This window comes from Helianthus annuus, chromosome 4 (genome assembly GCF_002127325.2).
Source record: "Helianthus annuus cultivar XRQ/B chromosome 4, HanXRQr2.0-SUNRISE, whole genome shotgun sequence".
In the NCBI taxonomy this organism is placed as follows: domain Eukaryota; kingdom Viridiplantae; phylum Streptophyta; class Magnoliopsida; order Asterales; family Asteraceae; genus Helianthus; species Helianthus annuus.
This window is the reverse complement of record NC_035436.2, coordinates 161,469,470-161,484,342: the sequence shown is the minus strand read 5'-3', so window position 1 is coordinate 161,484,342 and position 14,873 is coordinate 161,469,470.

Here is a 14,873-nt window from a genome sequence, read left to right as displayed (position 1 = left end):
GAGTATGCTTACAGCTTATAGTAGTATTCTTGTTTATAGGCACAGAAATTTTAATAGCTTCAATGATCGAAGGTATGACATTAGATATTCCTTGAGCAATTATATTTTCTATAGCACTTTTATCCAAAGAATTTCCGTTACTAGCATGAATTTCTTGATTACATGATATTTCCTTTGACATTTGAATTGCAAACATTTTTAGATATTAATATCACAAAATGGAACAATTATTCAAACACATTTTGTTGTTCATATTGTACTAATACAACTATAATCATACCTATCAGTATTTTAGTTTTCATGCGTCGATAGATATGTATATATACATGTTATATATTATCATTTACTCTCATTATATATATTTTATCAAAATATAAGGAAAGTGTGTGTATATATATATATATATATTATGTGTTGTTCCCTCTCGTCATACTTACAGGCGAGCTTTTCTCCTATATTACGGACTCGGTGTTCTGCTGACAATAGTTTCTTTCCATTTTGTCTCAGTTCAGCTACATTCTCAAAGCTCATGGCTGGATTGGCATTCGTGATGTATGGTGGAAATTGCGGTTATGGCTAGAGATAAGAGTTTGTATGAGATTCTGAGATTCCGAGTCATTGGCCCACCATTGTTCCCTTGGATTTGGTGCTGGTACAGGTATCCTTGAGGTTTCCTTTAGGTTAAATGTGGGTATTGGTTGAGAAATTATTTGAATAGGTTCTGAGTAAACATGTAGGTTCGAGTTTGTTTCTTCGGCTATCGGTTGAAACATATCATAGTTTGCTAATCTACGGTCGACTTTCACCCACAGTTGTTTGGTTAACGGGATTTGAATGGTTTATTCGGATAAGGTTATGGTAGCTACTGTGGTTTTCTTTCAATTTTCCTCTTTTCTCATTATTTAGACTATCCTCTTTTCTTAGGTGGAAAGGCTTCTTCAGATTTTTCTCTAAAAACAAAAGGGTTCCTTGGAATCGGCTACGTATCCAGATGCTAACTTGGATAGTCTTTCATCTATTGGAGAGTGGGACAGGTGATGATAAACGTCGAATGTATTTTGATTACTCATACTGTGTACTCAAAAAAATTGTCAAAATAACATAAAAATCATAATATATATATATATATATATATGTATATATATATATATATATATATATATATATTAAGATGTATTTACACAGAATAACACATAAATTATTCTATATTGATTTCCTAACATTAATGTTTAAGTTTAGGTATTAAAAGAACACCCAATTTCTTAAACCAGTGGCTCTGATACCACCTTCTGTCACAACCCCGACTCCACCCTGGTAGCGGGAGCCGTGAACCAGTCAGATGGTATTGATGTTTATTAAATACGCAGCGAAAAATTTTCATCAGGATCGTAGTTAGGAAATAAATTTCAGAGTTTCAAAACACCAAACTTTTATAATAAACAAATGGGATAAAACCCATGTTTCATTCATAATGTCTTTATAGGGATAAACCCTAATTGCTGAAAACATAAACTTTTATTTAGGTAACTTTATAGCCACTTTCTTTAAGCCTTCAGTGCTCCGTAGCTGGCTTCTTATAGCTTCGTATTAAGTTACCTGAAACGCGTTTTAAAAATATTTTATCAGCAAGAAATACTGGCGAGTACATTCCAATTTATAAAAACATCAATTGTTATAACTTTACAGTATTAAGGGCGATTACAATGTATATATCTACCCAATTACTCATTCAGTACTTATCACTCGACCGGATCTGTGACTATTGTCATATCACACATTGGCTAACCCATTGCCCAATGGTGAAGCTTATCAAGTAGTGTATACAAAACCCAATAACACCGACAGCAATTGTAGAATACAAAGACTTAATCACTGTAATTTTAACTGATAAACATTTAGGGTTTTGGAAAACATTTGAAATAACGGCTCACAAACTGTGAGAAAAAGAGAATGGACTCACATTGTAGACTTAGGTATTTCTACAGGCTTCCTAGTAATATTTCTTGATTATTTTCTTGGGTTTCTAGTAAAAACATACAATGCACATGTGTTAGTAAGATAACCCAAATCACATTAGCCATACAACACGAGACAGAACCCCAACGAACTTAGTCAGACAGAGCCTCGACATGCGTTTGTTGAGATTACTTTGAATATGATGATCTCAATCCATCATATGGGACCTTGAATTGAATATATATTGCGAGCAAGTTCAAACAATTGAGCTTGGTTTAGACATATTCCAACAATGGATATATGTATTGACAAGAAATTTTGACATGGTTATAATGAAAAATCATGTAAGTAACTTTGAAAAGAAAATGAGTTTTCCAAGAAATATGTCGACTCGATATCAAAAAGTCAACGTTTTTTGCAATAAGGTAGGTTATCAAAAATCAAAATGTTTAGATTGAGTATAATGAAATAATATTTGAACTCTTGATAAAGTAATCATTTGAAGTGAAATCACATGCGTAACAAGCAATGCATGTGTAACATATGAATTTGTCAAGAGATGAGGCAAATGAGTGTTTGCTTTATGAAAGAAATCCTCATGATATAATGACCATTTATTTATAAAACTATGATTGGAACCAAAATCAACTAATACTTTAGTATAGACAAAACATACTGGTGCTTATATTGGAATTTGATGTTGCCTCATGCGTTGTAAATGTTTATGTGTTTTCCTTAGCTCCGTCTGTTGTTTTAGCCTTGTTGTCTAGTGCTTTAGATAGTTTCGGGCAGTAGGGACGGATATGACATGGCTCTCCGTAGTAGTGTGTCTTCCAAAAATGCCATTTTCCTGAATGTGTTTTGTTATAGTTTCTACAGGTAGGTTATGCTATTGACGATCCAATTCCTTTATAGGATTTGTCAGAGCGGAATTCCTTATAAGAATAACCATAGGTTGTGGTTTTCTTTCGTTTGGGAAATGGAGTCTTGACAAGAATATCATTGCCCCCATTAAAACTAGGGCTAGGTTTGAAGTGATGAGTATGCTTACAGCTTATAGTAGTATTCTTGTTTATAGGCACAGAAATTTTAATAGCTTCAATGATCGAAGGTATGACATTAGATATTCCTTGAGCAATTATATTTTCTATAGCACTTTTATCCAAAGAATTTCCGTTACTAGCATGAATTTCTTGATTACATGATATTTCCTTTGACATTTGAATTGCAAACATTTTTAGATATTAATATCACAAAATGGAACAATTATTCAAACACATTTTGTTGTTCATATTGTACTAATACAACTATAATCATACCTATCAGTATTTTAGTTTTCATGCGTCGATAGATATGTATATATACATGTTATATATTATCATTTACTCTCATTATATATATTTTATCAAAATATAAGGAAAGTGTGTGTATATATATATATATATATTATGTGTTGTTCCCTCTCGTCATACTTACAGGCGAGCTTTTCTCCTATATTACGGACTCGGTGTTCTGCTGACAATAGTTTCTTTCCATTTTGTCTCAGTTCAGCTACATTCTCAAAGCTCATGGCTGGATTGGCATTCGTGATGTATGGTGGAAATTGCGGTTATGGCTAGAGATAAGAGTTTGTATGAGATTCTGAGATTCCGAGTCATTGGCCCACCATTGTTCCCTTGGATTTGGTGCTGGTACAGGTATCCTTGAGGTTTCCTTTAGGTTAAATGTGGGTATTGGTTGAGAAATTATTTGAATAGGTTCTGAGTAAACATGTAGGTTCGAGTTTGTTTCTTCGGCTATCGGTTGAAACATATCATAGTTTGCTAATCTACGGTCGACTTTCACCCACAGTTGTTTGGTTAACGGGATTTGAATGGTTTATTCGGATAAGGTTATGGTAGCTACTGTGGTTTTCTTTCAATTTTCCTCTTTTCTCATTATTTAGACTATCCTCTTTTCTTAGGTGGAAAGGCTTCTTCAGATTTTTCTCTAAAAACAAAAGGGTTCCTTGGAATCGGCTACGTATCCAGATGCTAACTTGGATAGTCTTTCATCTATTGGAGAGTGGGACAGGTGATGATAAACGTCGAATGTATTTTGATTACTCATACTGTGTACTCAAAAAAATTGTCAAAATAACATAAAAATCATAATATATATATATATATATGTATATATATATATATATATATATTAAGATGTATTTACACAGAATAACACATAAATTATTCTATATTGATTTCCTAACATTAATGTTTAAGTTTAGGTATTAAAAGAACACCCAATTTCTTAAACCAGTGGCTCTGATACCACCTTCTGTCACAACCCCGACTCCACCCTGGTAGCGGGAGCCGTGAACCAGTCAGATGGTATTGATGTTTATTAAATACGCAGCGAAAAATTTTCATCAGGATCGTAGTTAGGAAATAAATTTCAGAGTTTCAAAACACCAAACTTTTATAATAAACAAATGGGATAAAACCCATGTTTCATTCATAATGTCTTTATAGGGATAAACCCTAATTGCTGAAAACATAAACTTTTATTTAGGTAACTTTATAGCCACTTTCTTTAAGCCTTCAGTGCTCCGTAGCTGGCTTCTTATAGCTTCTCATTAAATTACCTGAAGCGCGTTTTAAAAATATTTTATCGGCAAGAAATACTGGCGAGTACATTCCAATTAATAAAAACATCAGTTGTTATAACTTTACAGTATTAAGGGCGATTACAATGTTTATATCTACCCAATTACTCATTCAGTACTTGTCACTCGACCGGATCTGTGACTATAGTCATGTCACACATTGGCTAACCCATTGCCCAATGGTGAAACTTATCAAGTAGTGTATACAAAACCCCATAATACCGGCAACAATTGTAGAATACAAAGACTTAATCACTGTAACTTTAACTGATAAACATTTAAGGTTTTGGAAAACATTTGAAATAATGGCTCACAAACTGTGAGAAAAAGAGAATGGACTCACATTGTAGACTTAGGTATTTCTACGGGCTTCCTGGTAATATTTCTTGATTGTTTTCTTAAGTTTCCAGTTAAAACATACAATGCACATGTGTTAGTAAGATAACCCAAATCACATTAGCCATACAACACGAGACAGAACCCCAACGAACTTAGTCAGGCAGAGCCTCGACATGCGTTACGTGTAACAACCCGACTTTTTGAAGTCAAAGTACAAGTCAAAGTCAAAGGAAGAAAGGATTGCTAATTCGATCTGTCATTCCTTGCTTAATTGTAACTTGTACACTTTGACTTGTTAATCGCTGGTTTAATTTATATTATTTTAGTTGTTATGTGGAGTAAATGCAATAATCGCAGTTAAATGCTAATCTACTGAACGCTGTCTCATCGTTATCGCATCGCAACTTGAATCGCATGTTCTGGATATTGTTTTACGTGTGTGTGTGCTATTTATGTGTTACTTGTGCATGTTTATATGTGTTTTGTGGTGATTAATCGCAAACGCAATCGCAACTCTATCTCAACGCAATCTCATCGCGAACTCGAAATTTAAGGTTTACTTTTATGATTATTAGGAGTTATATTATTTGTGTAACTATTGTTTAATACTATCGCATCGCTTACTCACAACGCAACGCAACGCTCAACGCACGAAACGAAAACTCAGAAACCAACTCGCACAAACCATCCGATCGAAGGACCAGTCGATCGAATGGTCATCCGTCCGGATGGCCATCCGATCGGAAGGCCCTCTGATCCGTCTCCTTTGCACCGCCTTTCTCCTCTCCACCTATAAATAGCACTTGTCACATCACTGTTTATGTAATGTGACAGCTTTCTTCCGACCCTTCAACTTCTCAGCCACTTTTCTCTCGATTCCTCGTGATTCTTGTAAGTTTTCATCTCAAATCTTGTACTTCTTTCATCTACACACACTTTCTCATCATTTTCACCATCAAATCTCACCATTTCACCATGAAATCTGCTGATTCAGGCTGTTCAAGGGTGATGTCATCATGGAGCTCTTATGAACATTGAAGTGTGACATCATCCCACCAAGAACAACTCAGATCTAAGGGACTTCAGCAATGTTTAAACACGGATTCCACCTTAATCTAAACATCTTTCAAGTATCTCAAACTTTTCTTCAACATTCTGAACTTTTCACATTAAACCGATAGAATCTGAGCTCGTCCAGGCCTTCTACTCATTCTCTAGTGAAGTGTCGGTCCGAGAACGGATTACTATCTAAGAGGTGACCGACTTAATGAGTTGAATATGAGATTCCGTCAAGAACAGTTAACTGATCGGATGGGGTGATTCCCATCCGATCGGATAACCTGGGCCTAATTGAGTTTCCGTTGTTTAACACGTTGTCATACCGTCTCGGCTCAACCAAACGTTCTAAACTTAACAATTTTTACAAGTTTTCAAACGAGCAGATCGCTGAACAGATTGCCGTCCGATCGGATTGCCACCCGATCGAATGACAATCCAAACGGATGACTTGTGATCTTCAACACTTAACAATTTTCACAAAAGTTCAAAGAATGCCAGTTCAAACGAACCGCCATCCGACCGAACGGCCATCCGTCCGGATGACCATCCGGCCGGATGACCATCCGGCCGGATGACCTGATTTGTAGAAACACTTCTCATTTTTATAAATGCTACAATGGAAACTTCAAAGTTCACATCATACACAAACACATCTTTCCCAAACGGAGAAGCCTCCGACCGAATGGTCATCCGTCCGGATGACCATCTGTCCAGAAGGTCATCCGATCAGATGACAATCCGTTCCACTTCACTTCGATACCGTTTTACGCACCGTTCAATGCTTATACTGTCGTACTGTGCTCAGGCTAATCTCTCAGCGCTCCCTTTAATCCTAGAAAGTGTTTACTTACTAAACACGATCTGTGAGTATACTTGATCGCTTTTTGCTTTACGCACTTTTGGGTGTTACATACGTTACCTATATCAAATCACATCGATCACACAACGCAACACTTTTATACGCTAACTGCTCTGCATGTTATACGTGTTATTCGATGAATGCTTGTATGTTATGTTTACACAGTGATTGTTGCCTGACACCTTAGCAATGATAGTATTATAGTTTGGACTCAGCACCTGTTGTGGACAGGGGTTGTTAAGGGTATTTCTTCACATGTCACAGTGGTGATATGTGTTGCGCATTCTACAACTCGCAGTCATGTCTGTGCACATTTTATTGTCGATAACCTACTTGCTTTGCATTACTACGTGTTACATGCTGGTTATGCGTAAATCGCTTTCGCTACTATTATACTATTAAACTTGTATGCTCACCTTTACACTATGTGTATTGACCTTTATTTTAACGTATGTGACAGGTGTTTAGGATGCTTGCTATGTTTGCTGATCTCTGTGGAATCAAGCTAGGGGAGTCTAGAAACAAATTTAATAAAATCTGAGTTGTCGAAACTATGATTTGTCTTTGAGAACAACTATGTCTGTAATAACTGCTTTTATTTGATATGTTATGGCATGGGACGTAACGTTAAATATCTGGTAATTTTGGTTGTTATGGATTCTCCTGAACAATCTGTTTCGCTCAGTGCCGCGCCCTGATGTTTCCGCCATCAGTTGGGGTGTGACAGATTGGTATCAGAGCCATAACTATAGGGAATTAGGCGAGACTCGACCTAGTCCGGGTCGATGTCTTATAATTGACCTAGTCTATAGTCTAAGTACCAACAGACCGACTTGTGCATGCCCGGTAGGGGTTTTCTACGAGCTTACTTGATACTCTCGCTCGAACTCGCTGGAAACTACACTCTTGCGCGAACATCGCATGCTACCGCTTCGTGCGAGGACAACCTTTCCTAAGGCTGGCAACACACACAATTTTCGTTCGAAAATACACGCGTAAGCACGTGATTTGGTCGAGATTAGGTATGAAAACCGCAAACTCTCGACAAGATCGCTCGCCCGATGCATCTTCTACTACAAACACGAGAATTTGCGTTGAATCAGGAATGAAATCCATACTTCGACACAGATTTTCCCTCTCTATCTCGTGATTCTATCACAAAAACAGGAATGCAGTTGTTAAGTTAGAGGTGAAACCCAAATCTTGATGACTAGTTCCCCTCTTGATTTTGGTTTTACAATCTCTCACCAAAGTCTCGACGGACTCCAATTACCCGAGTCACGCAGTAACTGGAAGAATGCGTGCCATTCGCCCAAATAGAGGCGAGAGCACAGTCCGGAAGGTCAAGGTGTGTACTCGAAGTCTTTGAGAATAGTCGAATCACTTTGGGTAGTCGACGTCTATCACCCGAGACAATCTAATTTCGATTCCAAGCTCGCAATCGCTGATTTTATATGTGTTTCGATTCTGAACTCGCTACCGCCGACTCTGTGGACTTCTCGATTTTATGTGTTTTATGTCGTTTTATGTGTTATATGTTTCGATTTTTGGAGACTATACGCTTTTCGCTTTGATCGACACGCACAACTCACACCACGTTAACGAATCGCACGCAATACTACCCGCTATGCTACTCGCAATCGCTACTCGCTAATCGCACTCGCAACCCTCGATCACTTTATGCAGCTGTGAAAGATAGGTGAATATGTGCAATATATGTGGGTGAATACGTGCAAAATATAGTTGAAGATGTGCATACGTGGACTACGTGCTTATGTGCTTCTGTGCTTACGTGGACTATGTGCTTCCGTGCTTACGTGTTTCTGTGAATTATGTGCCTACGTGATTATGTGATTAGATGTGTTCCTGAGCTTTATCTAGTAGTAGTATGATGAGAGGTGAGATTCGAATGTATAGTGTCTGAATCCTATGGCGATGTCTGTTGCAGACAATGTCGTCATTTGGATCGCACACTTCTCGAGCTGCACGACGCAACCACAAGGACAAACGCATCGCTGCGCTAGTCGCAAAGCAAATGGCTAAGGTCATTCCGCAAATTGTCAGGGAGCTTAATGAGAACGCTAGCAAGTCCTCTGAGGAGTCAAGGACTGACTCGCCAAAGTCTACTTTTAGCTTCAAGCAGTTTAAGGCCTGCGGCCCCAAAGAATTCACCGGAGAAGACGGGCCTACTGCCATGTTTCAATGGTTCGATTCAATTGAAGTCACCCTGCGCCAAAGCGATTGTCCTGATAACCTCCGTACTGTCAACGCAACCGGCGTTTTCCAGTCCAGGGCTCTGGATTGGTGGACCGCCGAAAGGAACAGGCAGGGGAATGATGCAGCCTATGGGCTTACGTGGGAGGAGTTGAAGGAGATCATGATGAAGGAATTCTGCCCTCCCCATGAGCTTCAGAAGCTGGAGGATGAGTTTTGGAACATCAAGTAGGAGGGTGGCGACAACGCTGGTCTAACTGCCCGCTTTAAGCAGCTGAGTATCATTTGTCCTGGCCAAGTCTCTACTCCCGACATAACCATCAAGAAATACATCCGTGCTCTACCGGATTGTGTTGTTGATTTCGTGCAAGCTGCGAAGACGACAAACATCGAAGAGACTTACCTACTCGCTGCCGAGATGAATGACAAGCGAGTTAGGGCTGGTTATTTCAAAAATACCCCCAAGAGTCTCCATCAAGTTACCGCTGCTCCCACCGCTGAAACCGCCGCACCGCAAGCCTCCAAGTCTTCATGTCGCAAGCGCAAGAACAACAACAACAACAAGAACTGTGCAGTCACTGCCATACCGCTGAACGTTGTACCTGCCCAATCTCAACCCCAGAACCGCCAGGTAACAGCACCAGTGACCAACGCATCGCCAGCTAAGCGTGCATATACTGGTCCACACCCATTGTGCCCTAGCTGTACCTACTATCATCCTGTTGGGATCGCATGTCAATTTTGTGTTCACTGCAACCTGTACGACCACTTTACTGCCGACTGCCGTACTGGTCCCCGCCAAGCTCAAGCTCAAGTTCAAGCTCCTGCACTGCCAGCTCCTCTTCCTGCTCCCCAGGGCTAACAAGCAGCTCCTGCTCACGCAAGAGCCTGCTTTGCATGTGGTGATCCCAACCACTTTGCAAACGTCTGCCCAAATAGAGTGGTGAAGCAAGAGCCACAACAGCAGCCACCAGCACAACAACATCAACAGCAGCAGCCTCAGCAGCAGCAGCAGCCAGCAGCCCGCGAACATACCTTCAATAGCAACGTGCGCCAGGCGCAAGCAGCTAACAATGTGGTTAATGGTACGTTCCTTGTCAACGGTATATATGCTTCGTGTTTATTTGATACTGGAGCCGATAACTGTTTTGTATCATTAGAATTCGAAAAGCTCCTAAAACGTAAATGCGCTCATCTCCCTACGACGTTCGACGTTGAAGTTGCCACTGGAAGAACCGTCACTGTTCATTCTGTTCTCCGTGATTGTACGCTTGAACTCAAAAATCACGTCTTCCCTATTGACCTTATCTCGATGCAGCTTGGTAGTTTTGATATCATAGTAGGCATGGATTTTCTTCGCGAAAATCGTGTTGAAGTCGTTTGCTTTGATAAAATGATTCGTTTCTCGCTCGCAAATGGTGATTAACTTTGTGTGTATGGCGAAACTCCTTCAAAAGACCTCAAACTCATGTCATGTATCCAAGCGAGCAAGTATCTCCGAAAGGAATACAAAGCTATCTTGGCACACATCGTAGTAGCGGAGAAGGAAAAGAAAGAAAAGGCAATAGACAAGGTGCCTGTGGTTCGTGATTTTCCTCGTGTCTTTCCCGACGACTTACCTGGTTTACCGCCCTCTCGTGATATCGACTTTCGTATTGACCTCATTCCTGGAGCAAATCCTATTGCTAAAGCTCCCTATCGACTCGCTCCGTCCGAAATACGCGAACACTCAAGTCAACTCCCGGAATTGCTTGATAAAGGCTTCATTCGCCCTAGCACCTCTCCTTGGGGCGCACCTGTCCTTTTCATCAAAAAGAAGGACGGATCGTTCCGGATGTGCATCGATTATAGGGAACTGAATAAGCTGACTATCAAGAATCGCTATCCGTTGCCTCGAATTGACGATTTATTTGATCAGTTACAAGGTGCTACGTGTTTCTCAAAGATCGAACTACTCTCAGGCTACCACCAGTTAAGGATCCAGGAGGAAGATATACCCAAAACCGCATTCCAAACCTGATACAGCCACTACGAGTTTGTCTTTATGCCCTTTGGTTTAACCAACGCGCACGCGGTTTTCATGGATCTGATGAATCGCGTGTGTAAACCCTTTCTCGACCATTTCGTCATCGTGTTTATCGATGATATCATGATCTATTCGAAGTCGAAAACCGAACACGCGCAACATCTATGTTTAGTTCTCTAATTACTCCAAGGGAATCGACTCTATGCCAAGTTCTCCAAGTGTGAATTTTGGCTAGAGGAGGTTCAGTTCCTCGGTCACATCGTCAATAGTCAAGGGATACACGTCGACCCTGCAAAGATCGAAGCTCTTAAGAGTTGGGTTACACCCAAATCTCCATCCAAAGTTCGTTCATTCCTCAGATTGGCGGGTTATTACCGCCGATTCATCGCTGATTTCTCGAAAATCGTTGTTCCGCTTACTTCCCTGATGCATAAAGACAAGCCTTTTGTTTGGGGAACCGAACAAGAGACTGCCTTTCAGACTCTCTAGCATATGCTCTGCAATGCTCCTGTTCTCGCTTTACCCGACGAAGACGATGACTTCATAGTCTATTGCGATGCCTCTAACCTTGTTCTCGGTTGTGTCCTTATGCAACGAGACAAGGTTATCGCATACGCGTCTCGTCAGCTCAAGATCTACGAGAAAAACTATACAACCCACGATCTCGAGCTTGGTGCAGTTGTTTTTGCGTTGAAGATTTGGCGACACTACCTTTACGGTACCAAGTGTACGGTCTTCACCGACCATAAGAGCCCGCAACACATCTTAAACCGAAAGGAACTAAATATGCGCCAACGCCGATGGGTTGAACTTCTTAATGATTACGACTGTGAGATTCGTTACCACCCTGGCAAAGCAAATGTCGTTGCCGATGCTCTAAGTCGGTGAAGCTATTTGCATAGCATTCGTAATACTCAAGCCCAGCACGACCTCGAAGCTCTAATTCGCGATGCCCAGCACGCCTGCTTCATTGAGAATACCTTGCGAGAGGAAATGAAGAAGTGTGGTGCTGAATCTCAATTTGTCACCAAATCGAACGGTATCTATTACTTTCTCGATCGCATTTGGATTCTAAGTCGCAATAACCTTCGAGATAGATTGTTGACTGAAGCGCACAAGTCTCGATATTCCATTCATCCTGGTGTCGACAAGATGTACCATGACCTTCGTCTACGGTATTGGTGACCTGGAATGAAGAAGGATATCGCAATCTATGTTTCGAAGTGCCTGACTTTTTCGAAGGTCAAGGCCGAAAAACAAAGACCCGCTGGCTTACTCATGCAACCCCAGATCCCTATGTGGAAACGGGAGAGTATAGCTATGGACTTCATAACGAAACTCCCGTGCACGCCATCAGGTCATGATAGCATCTGGGTTATCGTTGATCGTCTTACTAAATCTGCTTATTTTCTGCCGATACGAGAAGACTTTAAGGTAGAATGATTAGCACGGATCTACACCGACGAAATTATATGTCGACACGAGACGCCTCGTGACATCATCTCTGACCGCGATGGTCGGTTTACCTCGCGCCTTTGGGAAACGTTTCAATCCGCTCTCGGTACTACTCTTAATCTAAGTACCGCTTTCCATCCCCAAACCGACGGTCAGACTAAACGAACGATTCGTACCCTTGAAGACATGCTTCGCTCGTGTGTCATAGATTTCGGTGGTAATTGGGACGCGCACTTACCTTTGGTCGAATTCTCGTACAATAACAGTTATCATTCTAGCATTCAAATGGCACCATTTGAGGCATTGTATAGAAGAAAATGACGATCGCCTATTGTATGGCACGAGATCGGAGACGCGCAAATTACCGGTCCTGAGCTGTTGCAAGAAACGACTGACAAAATCCTCCAAATTCGAGACAATCTGCTGAAAACTTGGAGTCGTCAAAAGAGTTATGCCGATAGACGCCGCAAGCCCCTTGAATTTGACGTTGGTGATCACGTACTCCTAAAGGTTTCACCTTGGAAGGGGGTGATCAGATTCGACAAGAAAGGAAAGGTCGCGCCTCGATATGTTGGACCCTTTAAAATTATGGAAAAAATTGGCAAAGTATAACAACCATCCTAAACATATTTTGGACATCCTAAATGTCCCTAAATATACCCCGTACGTGAAAACCGGACCCGTTTTAGCCCTATACTTGTAAAAATCAACAAAAAAGTAGTTTTACAGTCTCTTGTGGGCCGCGACGGAGACCCTTTGGTCTGTCGCGGGGCGCGACGGCCTGGTCCTTATCCGGAAACGTGGCGTGCCACATGGCATGTGACTCAGTGGCCTACCCCTTGCCTCAGAAAAGCTATAGACGACACGTGGTTGCTCGCGGGCCGCGAAGGCCCTTGCCTTCTCTTTCATGGGGCGCGACAGACCCCCGAATCAGCCTATATAAGGGGGGGTCGAGCTCATTTGATCGTCGTTCATTTTCTGAATTCTCTCTTAACTTCTCTAGTAGTAGAAACTCTGCTCAGTCATAATACTCACTATATAGCGAAGCTTTGCCTCGTTGTAAGTACTATAACCCTGCTATTACCCTACACGATCGATTCAGGAATCCGTAATGCATGTCGGCTCCGCCCGACTCAGTCATTGGAATTCTGTCTCGTGTGTATACCCGATCGATTTAGAACTTCTGTAATGCATGTCGGCTCTGCCCGACTCAGTCATTGGAATTCTGTCTCGGGTTGTACGGTCAATTTAAATTGGGTTATTTTACTAACATGTGTGCATTATTTGATTTAATAGATAATAATTAGGAGATTTCCAGGAAGCTTTAGTATTATCTAAACTTGCAATGTGAGTAATCTTCTTTTTGTGAAACCTTTTGCAAACTGTTTATACAAAACCTCAATTGTTTTAAATTATATTGAACAGTGATTGAGTATTTGTATTCTACAATTATCGTCGGTATGTTGGGGTTTTGTATGCAAAATTTGTTACTACACTGTGAGTAGTAACATTACCACCAGTCATGTGTCACATCCTAGCTTTGCGGAAGCGTGGTTAGTTTGGTGTGACTTCTTAATACCATAGCTTAACCATAACAAAGCTATATGAATAAAAACCATTCAAGATCATCCATTCGATTAAGTTTAAAACCAAAATACCATAACATTGTTTTAACGGGAAAACACCCTAACAACCATAACCTTGTTCAACAAACGTTACAAACTCAAACATAACATAAACATGGTTTAAGGACTGTGACTTGTCCAGGAAAGAGTCACATTCCCTAAACCCGGATGACCTCGGAAATAGTGCAGCGGGAAAACGTGCTATACCGTGCCAGATCCTTTAATTCCCTGAAATACATGTAAGTTGAAAAATCAACAATAATGTTGAGCGAGTTCATGTGTAAGTGAGTATGTAAAACACTTGTAAGTATAAAAATTTCCTGGTATGTAGCAAATAAGGAAAAAGAGATCACCAATGGTTTGCAAGGCCATTGATATGTGTGAAGTGCAAGTAGGAAGACTCAAACCTTGCGATTTTGCGTCGGGGCACAAAGTCACCCTGAGGTCCGTACTGTTGGACCTGGGGTTGGGCTCGCTACACCCAGATAGATCTACCGCTTACGTCCCTCGGTCCTACAATGAGGATTAATGGCCTCCAGTTCCCGCCTACCCACTCACATGATCTAAGTAGTAACCCTCCTTACGCTAACCATACCATGTAAAAAGTACTCGTAATCATAGTAACATGTATTTCACCCCCGCAGTTTAGAAAACTGAAAACAGTTAAGAGAAAAGGGGGACATGAACTCACAGTCG